Source organism: Penaeus chinensis, chromosome 37 (assembly GCF_019202785.1).
Source record: "Penaeus chinensis breed Huanghai No. 1 chromosome 37, ASM1920278v2, whole genome shotgun sequence".
NCBI lineage: Eukaryota > Metazoa > Arthropoda > Malacostraca > Decapoda > Penaeidae > Penaeus > Penaeus chinensis.
In genome coordinates, this window is record NC_061855.1 from 14,668,674 (window position 1) to 14,675,027 (window position 6,354).

A 6,354-nucleotide genomic window follows, 5' to 3' on the forward strand; every position below is an offset into this window, starting at 1 on the left:
GTCATAACTATAAGATATAATAACAATATCAAACTCAGAGCTCCAGGCTAAGTTTGAAGTTTTCCTTCATGCCGTCCTGTGGCGTTTCAAAGCCTGCGTCCCATGGCCACGTGTGTCATTTAGTGCTCAAGTGTGACGTCCCGGGGTCAATTCTGAAATATTTGGAGAAAAGCCGATTTAATAAGATCACTTATTTCGTATTTCAGTGATGAAAATAAAGACAAACTTAAATTTCTTTGGTTGAGTGTGTGTGAGACTCACCTTAATACTTGATGTTTCCTCTCATCCTCGGTATTGTAGGTCACACTTGAGATGGCCACACTCTGAACAAACACTTGAAGGTGCTGGTCGTTCGGCGCTTTGGACAAGTATTAGTCACTCCTGGACGAGAACTTCACACTTAGAGATGAAGGTCACACTTGAGGGTTTTCCACTCTGGACTAACACTTGAAGGCATTGGTTGCTTTGCGTCTTGGAGTATATTTCATTCTTGGAGGTGAAGGTCAGCCTTGGAATAACGTTCGCGGCCTATCGTTTTGAAGGAACTCTGATTTGGTTTTGGATGCTCAGGTCATACTTGGAAACGGTCACATATTAGAACTGAGATCAGGCATGAAGAGATCAAAATGTCACACTTGAAATGGTCACTCGGAGTCCACACTTGCAGATCATGCTTTGATTATAATAAAAGATATCCCTTGAAAATCTACCTTCTGTGTTGAAAATCAAGTTACAATTGCTCTCTCTCTCTCTCTCTCTCTCTCTCTCTCTCTCTCTCTCTCTCTCTCTCTTCCGTAACAAAATCCTAACAAAAACAATAATTAACAAAGATATCAATGGCTATCATGAGTCATAATTTTGAGAGTGCATCTCTTCTATGGTGAACACCGAGCCAATTTGCACACACATTTTATACACAAACGTATACAATAAATAATGATCAATGATAATATATTCTGTAGGTATATGATATGCATCTACACTGTTGATACACATTCTCCTTAAAATGTAACCATGATATATTAGTAAAAATACTTATTTAAACCAATAATACATTATTTCAAAAGGTGAAATCTGAATAAATGCAGGAACATTTCATACTTTGTGGATTTAAGAAAATACAATGATTGTAACTGACGAAAAAATATGACTAGATCATTTCACTTGTTGATTTAGAAATAGTTTCACAAACAAAACAAAACAAAAAAACAAAATGCAGCACCACCGTTATGATACATTGCTAACAATAATTACACTGTACTGTAGGTGATATATAACGAACATGTTAATGTAAGTAAATTACCTTTTATATACCAACTGTCATTTCTATTTGTTCTGACAATAAAGTGTCTATGATGGACACACTGCAGAAAATATGGATGGGCGGCCTCTTGTGCAGGGTGGCGCCTCGGCTTCCGCCTGTATAGCCTAAGCCTGCTTGTTGTTACTCTTCTAAATACAATAACGATAACAACCAATATAACAATGACAATTCTATGCTGTTGCATAGATATATGATGTGTATATATCTATCTATCTATCTATATATATATATATATATATATATATATATATAGCTGTTGATAATTACAACTACATATATAATTTGTAATACTTTTCAACTAGGTAACTCAATACAATGCAATTAATTTTCTAGCAATATTAAGAAAAAATAAAAACAAAAACACCAACAATGAATACATGAACAAAACAAATAATAAAAGAAAATGTTATAACAACATGGATGAGAAACACAAACAGAATGTATTACAGTACGAATAGACAAACGCGAAGATAAATCAGGGATGAACAGAGTAATTTGCAATAGCTTTCAGTCAAAGCTACAGCAATTCAGGTAAAAAAAAAAAATAATAAAAAAAAAAATAAAAAATAAATAAATAAAAAACAGGAATATTGATTTTGTGACTTTTTGTCATAAACCTCAGTATGGTTAGAAGTGTGTAAGAAGTTAACTCAAGAAATAAGAGATTTTAAAATGATGTTAATCAAGTAAATGCATTAATGAGTACTGATGACTTTAGTAAAATTCGACATTATAAAATTCTTATATTCTTTTTTTCCCCAGAAGAATGGAAGTTGTGTGAATGAAAAGCGAAAAACAAAATACGAGATACGAACGCCAAGAAAAAATATGGTTGGACATAATGACTTGAAATAGCTACCAAGCGGAGGTAAATCAGGTCAAAGCATCTACATTTTACCTTTCTTACATTATATTGTTTTCTATGACTTCAGTGTTGTATGGGTGAAATGCATTGCAACAAAGACTCAGCAGAAAGATTGCAGAAAAAAGGAAAGAAGCGAGAAAAAGAATACTGAGTACAAAAATAAACAAATAAATAAAAGATTTGTTATCAACACAAATTACTAAGCTACTAAAATGAACTACAATGATAATCCTGTTCTATTTTCCCGCATTCGTCCTCGATATCATAAAGTTAAATGCTTAAAATTCCAAGGATATCGAGCGAGAAGGATAAACAGAGTCAATTTACCTTCTTATCATCAATTTCCTCCGATGTTTCATATAATGCCTAAACATTCTAGACACGTTATAGAACAGAAAAACAAAGGCAATAATGCAGACAAAAATGCAATGTTTGCATGAATGAGAAACGAATAACAAAAGAGGAAAACGGAATAAGTTTATGCAGAACACGGTAATTTGAAATAGCTTTCAAGTTACGCTAAGTCAAGCAATATAAAATGTACTAAATTCTGTTAAAATATTGATGAAATTACGATTTTTTTCCTTTTAGGAAATAAAACAAACTCGCGTAGATAAAAATGCAATTGCTCGAAAAAAATGCACACACACATACACACACACAGACGCGCGCACGTGTGTGTGTATATATATATATATATATATATTCAATAAATTTTACACGCAGATTTAAAAATTAAAAAACTGCAAAAAGGTGTATGAACGAGAGCTAATTAATCGAAAATGTGCTTAGAAAGACCTTTTAAGACCAAGAAGAGAAAATGAAATACGGTAATTTGAAATAGCTTTCAACTGAAGCTAACTCAAGTAATATAAAATGTACCAAATTCTGTTAAATTATGAAATACACTAGATTCTATTAAACATTAAGAAAATAAAAAAATAAATAAAAGATTTGTAATCAACACAAATGACTAAGCTGCTAAAATGAACTACAATGATAATAACCAAGCCAGCAATCACCGACATCGAACTGATCGTTTATCCTGGTCTATTTCCCCGCATTCGTCCTCGATATCACAAAGTTAAATGCTTAAAATTCCAAGGATATTGAGCGAGAAGGATAAAAAGAGTATATTTTTAATAAAATTATATACAGTGAATAATAGTTTTATATAGAGGTCTGCCGTGTTGCCCCCCCCCTCCCCCCTCCGATGTTTCATATACAGGTAATGCTATTCTAGACATATTATAGAATAGAAAAAAAACAAAGGCAGTAATCCAGACAAAAATTAATGAGAAACGAAGAACAAAAGACAATAAAACAAAATCCGATTATTACAGAAAACAGTAATTTGAAATAGCTTTCAAGTTACGCTAAGTCAAGTAATATAAAATGTAAAATAAAATATTTAAGAAATAACGATTTTTTTTTTCCTTTTAGGAAATAAAACTAACAAACTCGCGTAGATAAATTGCAATAATTGCTCGAAAAAAATGCACACACACACACACACACACACACACACACACATATATGTGTATGTATATTCAATAAATTCTACACAGATTTAAAAATGAAAAAAGCAAAGGATAAACAACTGTAAAAAAGTTGTATGAACGAGAGCTAATTAACCGAAAATGTACTTAGAACGACCTTTCAACGACAAAGAGACAAAACTAAATATGGTAATTTGAAAAAGCTTTCAAATGAAGCTAACTCAAATAATATAAAATACACTAGATTCTATCAAAACATTAAAAAATAAACAAATATATAAAAGATTTGTTGTCAACACAAATGACCAAGCTGCTAAAAGGACCAACAATGATAATAACCAAGGCAGCAATCGCCGATATCGAAGTGATCGTTTGTCGGTAAAGTTAAAATGCTTAAAATTCCAAGGATATCGAGCGAGAAGAATAAAAAAAGCAAATAAAATAAAATACAGTGAATAATAGTTTTATATAGAGGTTTCCCTTGTTGTCCCCTCTCCCCCCAGGAATTAACGTTATCATCAATTTCCTGAGAAATTGATGAGAAACGAAGAACAAAAGACCATAAAACGAAATCAAATTAATACAGGAGACAGTAATTTGAAATAGCTTTCAAGTTACGCTAAGTCAAGTGATATAAAATGTACTAAATTATGTTAAAATATTTAAGAAAAAAACGATCTTTTTCCTTTTAGTAAATAAAACTAACAGACTCGTACATAAATAAATAAATAGCGTAGGTGAAATGCAATATTTGCTCGAAAAAAATGCACACACACACACACACACGTGTATATATATATATATATATATATATATATATATATATATATATATATATTTATATTCAATAAATTCTACACGTAGATTTAAAAAATGAAAAAAACAAGGACAAATAACTCCAAAAAGTTGTAAGAACGAGAGCTAATTAACCGAAAATGTACTTAGAACGACCTTTCAACGGCAAAAAGACAAAACTAAATATGGTAATTTGAAAAAGCTTTCAAATGAAGCTAACTCAAGAAATATAAAATACACTAAATTCTATTAAAACATTGAAAAGAAAAGATTTTTTCTCTTTTAGGAAATAAAACGGATAAACTCACGTAGGTAGAATACAATACCTGTTCGAAACAAAGTATGTACATACACACATTTATTACTATTCATCTACTTATTCTTTATTAGGCAGGATTTCCTACATGGTGGTAAATAAATTTGAAAAAAAAAAAAAAGTGAGGTCAAAGAACAGGTCTAAAATAACTTATATAAGCGAAGATAGGAAATCGTTGAAATCTTTAAAAACGAAGACTTTAAAACGATAAGGAAAACATTTCAAGATGCGATATACTCATATGTAAATGTCAATCGACATTTGGTATATTCAGTCAGGTAATAACCATTAATTACCCTAAAATAACAATGATAGCAATTAGTGTTATGCTTTCTATTTATCCCACTTATCTTCCTGTAATTATTGTTATTGATCTTTTAGTAGATGAATAAAGGTGAATAACAAACAGCAAAAAATGAATAAAAGGTTGCAACAGTTGTACAAAAGTGAAAGGAAACCCGATATGTTATCATGTGAATTAGTGATGCCAGAGATAAAATAAAAATAACAAAATGGTTGGGAGAAATCTTCATCCCCAAGGCTAAAATCCAATAAAAACACTATAACGACTGTCAGTGAACGTACATTTAATTCGCAGTACCTTCATGTCGTAGAAAATTGTCATAATTACTTGAATAATAGAGAGACGTCAAGGCTCTGACATTGCTTCGCTGTGTAGCTTCGGACGGATCCACGTCGCGGGCTTTCTCCCTCAAGAACTTCTACTTCGGTTTAATTTACTGCCTGATCATGTACAATACCCCACAGAAAATAATTGACCCCCCTAAAAATAAATGAATGAATGATACAGCCTAATAAATAATAAGCAAATAAATAAACAGAAGAGAGAGAACAGAATTGCTCATTGAGAATGAAGTTTCACCTTCGTGTAAAAACTAACATCTCCCACGAACGTACTGACAGCGCCCTCTCGCGCCTTATGCCTCGCCCGGCCTCTCTTATCTGGAATGGAAAGAATAAGCTATTGTGCAAAGGAAATCATCTCGATTGCGTAAATTATAAAAATACAGGAATTTCATAAAATATATAGAAAAAAAAAAACATTGAGCTATCAATCAAATGCAATTTAAAGTGGAAAAAAATAAATTTGCATACCGTGAATGGAAGATAAAAAGGTTTTAGTAATGCTATGACAACCGTAGAATGAATATTGAATTATGAAGAGTATGAACGGCATTAGAAACGCCCAAAGCGAGCATATTCCTTACCTCCATTATGAGCGCGTGGACCAAAATGGAGTCTCAAAGCTGATAACGAAACAAGTAACTTTGTAGTCAAATGAGAACCTGTTATCAAAATTATCCATGAGTTATTCAGTTCATTTTACTTTTTTTTCAACAAAAACTAGTTTTACTGGATGGTGGAAGGCTGGATAAGTTAAAGATGGTTATGTTGAGATTTTTTTTTAGAAACTCGAATCAAATGAGCCTCAGTTCTCACGATGCTACAGACACATGTAGATAGACCTTTAAACAAATACGTTTTTTTGAAATATAATGTAACATCTATTAGCAATTTTCCACAAATAGGAAAA

At 31.7% G+C, this 6,354-nt stretch overlaps 1 long non-coding RNA gene across 1 annotated transcript in view; it reads right to left on the reverse strand.

Annotated features, from left to right (window-relative positions):
* The window catches only part of LOC125045606, a 3,984-nt gene extending 527 nt beyond the window's left edge, over window positions 1–3,457 (reverse strand). Inside the window, exons 1-2 of the long non-coding RNA XR_007116567.1 lie at window positions 262–3,457; window positions 1–152 (exon numbers count right to left, since the gene is read on the reverse strand). The exon at window positions 1–152 is cut by the window's left edge and continues 527 nt beyond it. This is a non-coding gene — a long non-coding RNA (uncharacterized LOC125045606). The remainder of the gene's footprint in view (window positions 153–261) is intronic.
* Window positions 3,458–6,354: the final 2,897 nt, after the last annotated feature.